At 50.0% G+C, this 12,605-nt stretch overlaps 1 long non-coding RNA gene across 1 annotated transcript; it reads left to right on the forward strand.

Annotated features, from left to right (window-relative positions):
• The first annotated feature begins 4,133 nt into the window (after positions 1-4,133).
• On the forward strand, positions 4,134-10,914 carry LOC108519093 (uncharacterized). Its single transcript, XR_001882524.1, has 3 exons — positions 4,134-4,211; positions 9,598-9,921; positions 10,870-10,914. It is a non-coding gene; the product is annotated as an uncharacterized LOC108519093 (long non-coding RNA).
• The last annotated feature ends 1,691 nt before the right edge of the window (positions 10,915-12,605 follow it).

Genomic DNA, 12,605 nt, shown 5'->3' on the forward strand with positions numbered 1-12,605 from the left:
ACAGCACACATGTATTCTCTTACCGCTCTGGAGGTCAACAGTCCAGCATGGATCTCCCAGGTCTGTATGTAGGGTGTCAGTAGGGCTGGTTCCTTCTGGAGGCTCCAGGGGAAATCCATTCCCTTGCTTCCTCCAGTTTCTAGAGATTGCCCACCTCTGTGGTTCCTGGTCCCTTCTTCCACCGGCAAAGCCTACTGCGTGCACCCTTCTCCTGGGCTGTCACATCCTTTCCGCGGACTCTGCTTCCACTCCCACCCCTCTGCAATGTCTTCACCACTCAGCTGCCTGCATGCTCCTTTTAAAATGCAAATCAGGTCTGGTCCCAGTGGAGGTCCTGGTGGCCTAAACACCCCTGGTGCTCTAATCCCTGAGAGCTGTGACTTCTCCTGCCATTCACTCCTCAAAAACCCACCTCTCCTCACACTGGCCTTCTAGTTCTTTCTGGAACATGCCAAACATGCTCCACCCTGAGGGCCTTTTCCTTACTGTCCCTCTGCACACTTTCCCCAGAAACTATTTGCCTGCAGGAGTCTGCCAAAAAGCCCTTTAGAGAGTTCCTCCCTGACCACACCACCTAAATTACAACCCAGTCCTCCATCTGCAGCTCCCTCCATCTCTCCATCCTCTTCCATGGCTGCATTTTTCTGCATGGGATTTATCATTGTCTGACGTATACTTATTTGCCGATATTCTGTCTTCCCCACAAGGATATAAGCTCTGTGGGAACAAGATGTGGTCCGTCTTCTTTCCACTGAGTCCCCAGCTCTAGCTGGCACAGGGGGACATATACACATAGATGTGGTTGAAGAGACAGATGTGCATTTTGAGTGATCAGTGGTTGAGGTTGAGACCTTAAAAAAGTCATTCCTGTGGTTCTTGAACCAGAAAATGTTTGAGTTAGAAGGCACTTCAGGATTGCCTTGTCCCACATAATCCACACAGGAACTCCCTTGGGGTTCTGCCCAGCAGAGGGTCCATCTGCCCTCAGGTTCAACAGCTGAGCTTCCCCCACTGCTCCAGGATGCCCTAGAAGGCATCTCATCTTTGAGTTCTAGGATTCCAGTAAACAGCCTGATATAGATTGGGTTGCATAGATGGATGGATAAGGATATAGAAGGATATATTGGTGAAAGTAAAATAAAATGGATGGCTGGATGGATGGAAAAATGGATGGGTAAATGGATGAATAGATGAAAGAAAAATGAGTGTATGGATGGAAGGATAAATCAGAGGAAGAAAGAAAAGATGATGAATAGATGGATGGGTGGATAGAAAATGAATAGATAGGTGGGAAAATAAAAGGAAGGAAGAAGGGGAGGAAGGAGGGAAGGAAGGAGGGAAGGAAGGAAGGAAGGAAAAGGGAAGGAAGGAAGAAAAATGGATGGATGGATGGAAGGATAGATGGAAGGGAGGATGGAATAAAGGAAGGAAGAAAATATGATGGACAGATGGATGGGTGAAAACAGATAAATGCATGGAAAGAAAATGGATGGAAGGAAGAAGGGAGAGAAGGAAGGAAGGAAGGAGGGAAGGAAGGAAGGAAGGAAGGAAGGAGAGAAGGAGGGAAGGAAGGAAGAAAGAAAAGGTAGATGGGGCAGATGGATGGATGAAAATCAGTGACATGGAGCTCATCCCATTCCAAGGCAGCCTGTGGTAACTGGAGAGAACTGGCAGACAAAAAGCCCTTCTTGGAGCTGCACTGGTGTTCATTTCCCTGTATTACAGAATTACTGTTTGCCCAAGAACTTCCTTCTTTTCATTTTCCATAGGTTTGCAGGCAGGAGAAAAGACTGACAGTTTTTTCTTCCTCCTCTGTTCTATGCTCCCCACTAATACCTCTGGTAGAGCATTCACCTACTGGGCTGTAGCCTGTTGGGTGCATTTTCTCCCTAATACCACAGGCTCTCAATTTCCAGCACAAAGCTCAGGACACCAGGAAACAGCTGGTGAAGGAAGGCTGAGGTTACAAAGGACAGCAATATCCCAGCCCACAGCAGGGTCCCCACACCTGCTCTACTACACTCACTCGGTAGTGACTCCATTCCAAAAGGGGCCTCTCACGGGGTGGCCATGAGGAGCTGGAGCTTGTGAGCCCCTTAAAATAAAAGCAACGTCATATACTTCACGTCTGCCTATTGCAAGAGCTCATCAAGAAAGACAGCACTGGTGTGTATTAAAAATACCACAATGTATTAAGTACCAGGCTCACATTTTCAACCATTTAACTCCCAGAACAAGCAAACCAGCATCACCACCCCCATTCTGTGGATAGGGGAAATGGAAGCTGAGTTGAAACTGGTTTGCCCACAGCCACATAACTAGTTCATGGTGGAGTAAGACTTGAACCCAGCTCTCCTGCCTGGCTCTGTCTCTGCACCTCCACAGCTGAAGGAATGAGAGGTGAGCCGCCAGCAGTTATGTGTGGAAGGGGCTGGTGGCAGGACAACGTGGGCCATCGCTGAGCTCTCATTGCCCCTTCTTTCCTCTGGAGGTCACTGAATAGCCAAGGCAAGGAGGGTCCTGAAGACTACCTGGCACAGGGAGGGACCTGCCCAGAGGGAAACTAAGGCGCATAGCAGAGAAAAGGCTTGGCCATGGTCACAAACAAGAACGTGGCAGAAGTGGCCTGCTTGTAGGTGTCCTGTCCCGTTGACACCGCCCTGTTTTGCCATTCTGCTCCTACCTTCACTGGAGTCCATTTCACCCCTCCCAGCTCCCTCACCGAGCCCCTCCTAGGTTACACTGTGTGCCCAGAGGGGTTGATTTGAGTCAGCCTCAAGCTGCACAATCCTGGGTGCTTCCTACTGACATTCACTCCTGAGAAGCCGGATTAGTCAGGGGTCTCCAGAGAGCAGAGAACAGAATCAATAGGAGGTGTGTGTGTGTGTGTGTGTGTGTGTGTGTGTGTGTGTGTGTGTCTAAAGAGATTTATTCTAAGAAATTGGCTCACATGATTATGGAAACTGGCAAATCCAAAATCTGCAGTGTAGACTGGCATCCTGGAGACCCAGGAAGAGCTGGTGTTCAAGGCCCAGCTCAAGGCCACGGGCTGCAGAATCCCCTCTTGCTCAGAGGTCTGTTTTCTGTCCTATTCGGGCCAGCAGCCAATCGGATGAGGCCCACGCATGGGCTGGAGTATGGGCCGCTTTATTTAAGGTCCACCCGTTTAAATGTCAATGCCATTCAAAAACACCCCCACAGAGACCTTTAGAATAATATTTAACCATATCCCTATCTGGGCACTGCGGCCCATTTAAGCTGACACATGAGAGTAACCGTCACAGAAGGTAAAACACCCATCCGACAAGCAGCTCCTGGGATCCTCACAAACACAGGGCTCCACCCCTCGCCAGCCCTAGGGAACCTTGGACAAGTCACCTCATGTGTCTTCACTGTGCCCTCCACTGACGATGGGACTAAGAGTCCCCCACCTTGAGGCTGGGCCGAGGATCAAATAGGATGGTGCCTTTTATTACTCAGCAGAGTTGCTGGCACACGGGGGAGACCAGCAGACAAGACTCAACAGCATCGTGCCCCTCAGGCTGCCTGCCAACCCCCAGGCCCCGCCTTTCGGCTGCTGGTCCTCTCTGTGTCTGTCACCTGCGGCTGATTCTTGAGCTCCATCCCCCGCCCTCCTCCTCATCGGAAGCAGGCTGGCTGCAGCCTACCCTCTCTACTCACTCTCCCATATACCCGCCGCGGGCTTTTAACTCAGCCCAGCCCTGGGGAAGTGTTTGTGTTTAAGCTACCCCTTATGTTTAAGATACCCCTTCCTGGCACCTGCCCACATGGTCCACATGGTCACCAGCACAGCCCCCTGGGGGCTACTTTCCCCTACCCCTCACCACACAGGCATGCAGACACACACATGCACACCCACACATACACACAAGCACATAGGCCAGGATCAGCATCTCTCCCGATGTATAAAGAACATGTGGGATGTGTAAAACCCCTTTTTGTCTCCATGGTGACATAAGGGCTGGACCTCTTGGAGGACCTCCCTCCTGGACCAAAAGCAGTCACACATCACTTCACAATGGGGCTACATCCTGAGAAATTCATTATTAGGCAATTCCATTGTTGTGTGAACATCATAGAGAGTACTTACACTCTACATAGCTGACTGTATGCCTAGGCTCTACAGTCTAGCCTATTGCATTCTGCAACTTGCTGCCATACTACACATTGTAGGTGATAGTAATGCAATGGTAAGTACTTATGTCTCTATCTCGAAACATAGAAAAGGTACAGTAAAAATATAGTGTAAAAGATAGAAAATGGTCCACCTGTCTAGGGCACTTACCAGAAATGGAGCTTGCAGGACTGGACGTTGCTCTTGCTGAGTCCGTGAGTGAGTGAGTGGCGAGTGAATGGGAAGGCCTAGGACTGACTTACTGCTCACTGCTGTAGCCTTTATCAACACTGGACACTTATATTACACTGAATATATCAAAAATGTTTTCCTTTCTTCAACACTCTACTAATCTTAGTGTACTGTAACATTTTTACTTTATAAACTTCTACTTTTTTAAAACTTTTTTACTCTTTTGTAACAGTACTTAGCTGAAAACACAAACACATTGTAAGGTTGTAAAAAATATTTTCTTTCTTTATATCTTTATTCCATAAGCTTGTTTATATTTCTAAAAATTCTAATATATATATATATATATTTACTTTTAAACTTTTAACACAAAGTTAAAAACTAAGATATAAACACACACATTAGCCTAGGCCTACACAGGGTCAGGATCATCAATGTCACCGCCTTCTACCTCCACATCTTGTTCCACTGGAAGGTTTTCAGGGACAGTAACATGCACGGAGCTGTCCTCTCCTTGGATAACAATGCTTTCTTCTGGGTACCTCCTGAAGACCTGCCTGAGGCTGATTTACAGTTAACTTTTTTAATAAGTAGAAGGAGTACACCCTAAGGCCAGGCATGGTGGCTCACGCCTGTAATCCCAGCACTTTGGGAGGCCAAGGTGGGTGGATCACCCAAAGTCAGAAGTTCGAGACATGGTGAAACCCCATCTCTACTAAAAGTATAAAAAAATTAGCCAGGTGTGGTGGCTCACGCCTGTAAATCCCAGCTACTCTGGAGGCTGAGGCAGGAGAATCACTTGAACCTGGGAGGCAGAGGTTGCAGTGAGCCAAGATCCCACCACTGCACTCCAGCCTGGGTGACAAGAATGAAACTCCCTCTCAAAAAAAAAAAAAAAGAGTATACTCTAAAACAAGAATAAAAAGTATAGTGTAGTAAACATATAAACCAGTAGCATAGTCGTTTATTATCATTATCGAGTATTATATACAATCCATAATCACACGTGCTAGACTTTTATACCACTGGTAGCCCAGGAGGTCTGCTGACAACAGCATCACCACAGACTTGTGAGTAATGCTTCGTGTTACAATGTCACTAGGCCATAGGAATAACCTCAGGAGATCACTGTCATATATTCAGTATGTTATTACCAAAATGTAATTATTAGATGCATGAATGTAGTTCTAAATATTATATAAGTTTGTTCAAAAATTGTTTACAGACACCTCCCCCGAGTCAGGCGCTGTGTGCATTCTAGCCATACACAGACAAAAAGAGAAAGATGTGGCGTTTGCTTCTTGGCCTCCTGATGATACTTGCAGGGACCCGCGCCGGCCGAGCGGCCACATGGACACAGACCTGGGTCATCCCAGGCCAGGGCCTGGACAGGCTGAGCTCGCTTCTTCATTCCTGAGGGCTCATACTGAGCCCCTGAGTGTATAGGGGGCTTGGCGGTCATTGTCCTGGCCATGAGCTGTCCCTTGGGCAGGCCCTAGGACTGTCCTGCCCTGTCCCACCTTTGTTAGAGCCCCAGCTTCAGGCATGGTTGGTCAGTGACCCCAGGAACGCTTCTCCACAGACAGAGGAGTGGCTCCCTCACTCTGAAGGCGGCAGGACCCTAACTCCATGTCATCTGTCACAAAGCACATGTCAGGGCTCCTCTGTGCCAGGTCCAGGGACACTAAGAAGTGTCACCATGGCCCTGCCCTCAGGGAGAAGGATGAGAAACAAACCCACCCAGCGGATCTATCCTCCCAGGCTAGAGACTGCGTCAGGTCACTGGATCCAATGTATTCACCCTCCACCTCCGCACCCCATGGGGTGTCTCCTCCAAGACTGAGGCTCACAGATGCCTCCCAGCAAGCCCAGCTCTTACCTCCCAACCAATCACACTTCTCCACTGGAGCCCAGGCTGGGGACCAGCTGGCATTTGGAGCTGCCTTTAGCAAAAAGATGTGTATAATCCCAGGAGTCCGTGGGGCTGTCGCTTCAGGAAGTTCCTGAGACCAAGGTCTGTGAGAGGGACAGTGGCCTCTCGGCTGCTGTTTCCTACTTGGCCCTAGGCATCGCCCCCGGTGCCTGCGGAGAGGGAGAGAGGAATCCCCTGCAGTATTTAAACTGGCTTTTAATCTCATTTTTCGCTGATTGTACATAGCTGAATGTGAGTGTAAAATAATGGCCAGAGAATGCGATGACACTGTAAGTCCCCAAATCCCCGTTCAGAGGGCTGTGTTCTATGATGTGGGCTCCAGTTCTATATGGGTCTATACGGGTCTGCCATCTATTCTGTGATGGTTTTTGTATGAATGTGCACACCAAGGGCGTCAACCGTGCAACTACGCCATGGGGGCTGCATTATACAAAATATCTAACCTCACAGAGCAAGGTGACAAGGACAGCCATGGAGACCACCGCCCACTGAATGTGAGGATGGCCATGTCACTAATCTCCTCGGAGTCTGTACAAGAAGCAGGTGATGGGAGGCCACCTCCATGGCCCATCCGAGCGCTATCTCTCCTGTATACATGAAATGACACAGAAAGGCTTCATGGCAGAGCCCCATGGCTGATCCCATCTCTATCACTCCTGTATACATGAAATGACACAGAAAGGCTCATGGCAGAGCCCCACGGCTGATCCCAGCATTTAGTTAGGGCCTCAGAGATGCACCATGATAGGTATGAGCCCAGGCTCTGACGTCAGACAGACCTGGTTTCTAACCCCGGCTCTGCTCCTTACAGGCTGTTTGACCTTGGAGGAATCACTTAACCTCTCTGGACCTCATTACTTTCGTCTGCAAAGCAGAACAGATGACAATCACAGTGACCACACAGGGAGGGATGAGGGTGAAAACTGATCACACAAGTAAAGAACATACTGGTGACCTGGTGCGGTGGCTCACGCCTGTAATCCCAGTACTTTGGGAGGCCAAGGCAGGCAAATCACATAAGGTCAGGAGTTCAAGACCAGCCTGGCCAACATGGTGAAACCCTGTCTCTACTAAAAATACAAAAATTAGTATGGCATGGTGGCAGGCACCTTTAATCCCAGCTACTCAGGAGGCTGAGGCAGGAGAATTGCTTGAACCTGGGAGGCAGAGCTTGCAGTGAGCCAAGATCACGCCATTGCACTCCAGCCTGGGCAACAAAGTGAGACTCCATCTCAAAGAAAAGAAAAGGAGAGGAAAGGAAAGAAGGAAGGGAAAGGAAGGGAAGGGAAGGGAAAGGAAACTGCCTGGCACAGAGTAAGTGCTTCCTACATTGCTTGTTGTTATTGGTGTTGTTGAAACGTGTTCCCAGGGTGCGTGTGTTCAGCCCCCATCTCTAGCAATCAGTCAGCCACAGGCCTGAGCGGCACACAGCAGCGTTTTGCCTGTGAAAACATTTTGGTGCAATTTTCTGACCCGCAAAAATATTTTTACAGTGGAAACGCATGTCTGGCTTGGAACTGCGCAGTCTCACTGGCTTGTTTAGCTTCTCAGGAAAATAAACAAAGGTGAATTTGTGGACACGAGGGGATGGACTCAAATCAAACAAATGTGCCACTCGCCAGTCCCCAGTGTACCCCCCTCCGCCCCACCCATCAGGGCAGCAGAACCTCAGACCAGGTCACCTGACCCGGCAGACTAAATAACCTCCTGGCGTCGCCTGGGAGGCCACTGAGTGCAGAGCCTGGCAGCCTGGAGAGCCGCCAGCACCCCGGGGCCCTCATCCACCTTTCATTTCTCAGAGCAGGTGACAAAACCCAGGGTGGAAAGGCGACTGACTCAAATCACACAGCAAGACTTTGTGGGCACATTTGTTAGTTTGTTTAGATGTCTAATAGAATTTACTGAGCGCACGCTAATTGTCTGAGGAAGCCAGTGCCATCCCTTTTTACCAGAGAAAAATGTGGTTTGGGGAGGTTACCCGGCGTGCCCAGGTCATAGTGCACAGGGGCTGGAGCCTCCAGCTTCCTTCCTTCCCTCTGTGGCTGGGAAGCCTGTGCCCTGTTTTCCAATCAGCTGACTTTGTCCAGAGAAATAGTAGGAAAATTAAAGAACAGGCAGAAGTCTTGACAAAAAGCCGTGTTCCCAGCATCATCATTTAGTAAGTGTGCAGCCATGGACAGGCCATGAAGGGTGTCTGAAATCCACAGTCATCCTCTCTAAGGTGACAGTTCCATGCAATGGAATACTACGCAGCAACAAACAGGAACTGACTACGAGCACACACACTCCAGCCTGGCTGACTCTCACACACATCACATGGAGGGAAGGATGCCAGGCAGAGAAGCACTCTCTGGGCGCGTCCATTTATGTGAAGTTCAAGAGCAGACAAAACTCCTGGGGTGGTGAAGGCCAGAACAGGGATTGCCTCTGGGGTGGGCTAGGGGCTAAAAGGATGCACAAGAAACGCTATGGTGTCGGGGATGGTAATCTGGGGTCTACATAGGCAAAAATTCACCCGGCTGCACCCCCAGAGATCCGTGCTCTTTAATAATTGTAAACCGGGCCTCCATACAAATAATGACAATAAAATAAACAAGGATGACAAAAGTACCTGCTTCACAGCAGTGAACTACACCATGGTAAGAAGGCAATGCGACACTTCTTCTGTTGTTGTCTTGATCAGCGTTTTGAAGTCACACCTTTTGCCCCTTTACTTCCAGACTGACTGAATGACTAGATAGATTCATTCGTAGCTCAGTCATTTATTCATTTATTGATTCACTCAGCGCACTCGTGGGGCTGCACAGAAGGAACTCGGCGCAGGCACTGACATGTTCTGGCGGGTGTTGTAGCAAAACCTTCCCGACCCCGGTGGGGACGGTGGAGGGAGAGGGAGGGGACAGGAGAGAAGGCCAGTCCAGCCGGGAAGAGATTAGAAGGCAAGGTCTTGGATCGTCTTCAGCTGGTTCCTGGCAAGTCTCTCCCATTAGGTCATTCACCTCAAGAGTCCTACCAGAAGCTCTCCCGCTCACTGTTTGACCTCCTGAGATGCTCAGCGGGTCTGCACACGGCAGAGGCAGCCATGGAAACCACGGCCCTCACTTCTTCCCAGTCACAGGCATGTCTCACGTGCCTCCAGGTGTGTACATTTGGAGGGACCCAGAAGGTCATTTTAGAGAGAAAACTGGGCCTGGCCCAAGGCCACTCGTGCAACCCACTGGGCTGGATCCAGGTGGATAGACCCAGAATTAAAAAACAAATGAACGAACAAAAAACAGGCAAGAGTTCCCCTTTTGTACAAAATGTCAATTCTGCTACCTTTCTTTCTCATTAACAGACCGATGTAGCGGCAAGTGTGCTAAGCGCTGGGACCTGGTGAGGAAGACACGACTGGCCCCTGCTTTCCTGGCCTGTGATGTTGGGAGGTGGGCAGGGAGTTCCCAACAAGCACACAGTGCCAAACTCACAGTCACTGCTGTGAGCAGCGCCAAGAGGAAAAATCAGGGGATGCACGGATGTACGTGTTGGGGAGGACTGGCCTCGTCTGCTGGTGCAGGAAGACCTCCAGGAGGAGCAGGCATTTCAAGGATGAGGCAGCATCAGATGGCAGGAGGAGGGCTGGGGAAAGCGCACAAGCAGAGGAAGCTGCATGTCAAAGATGGTGAGCAGAGGCATGGATGAACAAGAAGAGGCTGTGGTCTGGGGCACAGGGCTGGTGCAGAGAAACTCGAGATGAGGTTAGAGCCACTCAGGCCAGGCCCGGAGGCCTCAGTAAGGATCTGGGTTCTTGTGTGAGTGGTGGGGACAGGCGCAGAGGGCTCTGAGGTTTAGGCAGGAGCCCCGTTAGGTGAGAATTAGAGGTCTTACCACCTCATTCTGGCCTCCAGGTAGAGAGTGGCTTAGAGGAAGCAGGCAGGAGAATTCCAGAACCGATAAGAGTCATCCAGGCAAGAGGGAGGAGGGTGTGAGCATGAGCTGGACAGAGACTGGGTTTCAGCCATCCTCCTGTTGCCAGAGGGCTTAAGACAGTCTCCAGACGCTGGTGAGACACTCCAACCCCAGCTGGTGTCCATGTTCTTGACATTGTCACGAGAAAGAATTCAGGGATGAATCAGGATGAAGGGACAGGCAAGAAGCTCTTCTTGCAAAGCAAAAGTACACACATAAGAGAGAAGTGCTAACGTACTCATGAGAACTCATCAGGCAGAAAGGAGTTGGGGTGTCTAATTGTATGGGCACTTCTAATTAGGGAGTAGAATCATCATGAGGTTTTCTAGGAAAAAAACAGAGGTTTCTTAGAATCGAGGTGCCATCCATTTTTATACTACATATGGGCATGCTGGGACCTGTCAGGGTGCTGGGGGAGGCAGGTGTATGGTAATGAGCATCAGGTTTGGGGTGGGGCTCGGTTGAGACTCAGCCAGTCTCATCCAGCTCAGCACACTCCTGTTTGTTGGGGTCTTACCAGCCCAGGTTCCTCCCTGTCCTTGTAGCTAATTTTAACAGTTCCTTTCTTGCTGTTCTGAGAAATTGCTGTCTGATATTTTCGTACTTCTCCTGTGACCACCCAGTGCTGATTCCTATTTTGTGGTTGATTCTTTGGTTAAAGGTGGATAATGGGCCAGGGGCGGTGGCTCATGCCCGTAATCCCAGCACTTTGGGAGGTGGATCACCTGAGGTTAGGAGTTCAAGACCAGCCTGGCCAACATGGCGAAACCCTGCTTCTACTAAAAATACAAAAAATAGCCAGTTGTGGTGGTGAGTACCTGTAACCCCAGTTATTTGGTAGGCTAAAGCAGAAGAACTGATAGAACCCAGGAGGCAGAAGTTGCAGGGAACCGAGATCGTGCCATTGCACTCTAGCCTGGGTGACAAGAGTGAAACTCCATCTCAAAAAAAAAAAGAAAAAAAAAAAGATGGATAATCATCGTTAGATCACCATTCGGTATTCTGGATAAGGAGGGAATTTCAAGGACCCCAAGTTCCCAGTTACTGCTGCCTTTCTCCCTTATTTGGGTTTGTCCGGGAGAGTCACAGATATGTCACTCTTACTGGGATTTGGCCTGTTTTCTCTCCTTTATTTTGGGTTGTCTGATATGCTGTGGTTTCTTTCCCCAGTTATTGTTTTAGCTGTTATTTGGGTTTTTCCATCCTCCTGCCACCACCCCATGCTGTTCTCTTCTCACTAGCAGGGGCAATCCCCTGGGACTTGGTGCCCAGGCAGGGGTGGAGGGTCCAGAGAGAGATTCAGGATGATGCCCAAACTTCCACATGGAACATCTGAGTGAGGATGTTTGGGGGCCTCTAGAGTCCAAAATGTCCTCTTCTGTTATCAACACAGAACACTAGCATTTGCAGAACCTGCTTGGTGTGGTCACCCTAGCCCCTGTTGAAATCCGGGCTAAGCCCAGGAGTGTAGACGAAGGGAGTCCAGATCCCTTGCTCCCTTCCCCCTCCCAGCCAGCTCTTCTCCGATGGAACATGAATGCAAGTCACCTGAGCATCTTGGTAAAACGTAGGCTCTCATTATGTAGGTCTGGGGTGGGCCCTAAAAGCTACAGTCTAGGCCGGGCGCGGTGGCTCAAGCCTGTAATCCCAGCACTTTGGGAGGCCGAGACGGGCGGATCACGAGGTCAGGAGATCAAGACCATCCTGGCTAACACGGTGAAACCCCGTCTCTACTAAAAAATACAAAAAATTAGCCGGGCGAGATGGCGGGCGCCTGTAGTCCCAGCTACTCGGGAGGCTGAGGCAGGAGAATGGCATAAACCTGGGAGGCGGAGCTTGCAGTGAGCCGAGATCGCACCACTGCACTCCAGCCTGGGCGACAGAGCCAGACTCTGTCTCAAAAAAAAAAAAAAAAAGAGCTACAGTCTAACAGCTAATGCTGTTAATCCTAGACCACACTTTGAGTAGCAAGGGGTTATGCAAATGCTTCCCCTGTACCAAGTCAGAGACCATGGCAAGTTTCTAACCCATGGTAGAACCAGGAGTGTAGTCCGTACCGCCAAGCAGTTTTCCCCCAGCCCATCCAACCCTCAAAGGCAGGAGCTCTGCTTCTCTCTCTCAATCCTGTCCTCAGTTGTCTCCAGGAGTCCTGTGAGGCTGTCATTGTCCTGCTTGTGACCATGTCTCCTGCCCACCTGCTCCAGGGCCCCAGGGTTTGTAGACATTAAGACTCCTGAGGCCTTCAAGGCCACCCTAAAGGAGTTCCTGGGCCCTGCTACGGTGAAGCTCAGCTGAAGGACTCTGAGGGGCATCCAGGCAGACAGACCCAAGTGGCACGATGCACATGAGGGTCTGGAACAGGAGAGCCCTGGGTGGGAGACGCTCCAAGAACAGATC

The sequence above is a fragment of the Rhinopithecus bieti genome, unplaced genomic scaffold (assembly GCF_001698545.2).
Source record: "Rhinopithecus bieti isolate Rb0 unplaced genomic scaffold, ASM169854v2 scaffold_41913, whole genome shotgun sequence".
In the NCBI taxonomy this organism is placed as follows: Eukaryota; Metazoa; Chordata; class Mammalia; order Primates; family Cercopithecidae; genus Rhinopithecus; species Rhinopithecus bieti.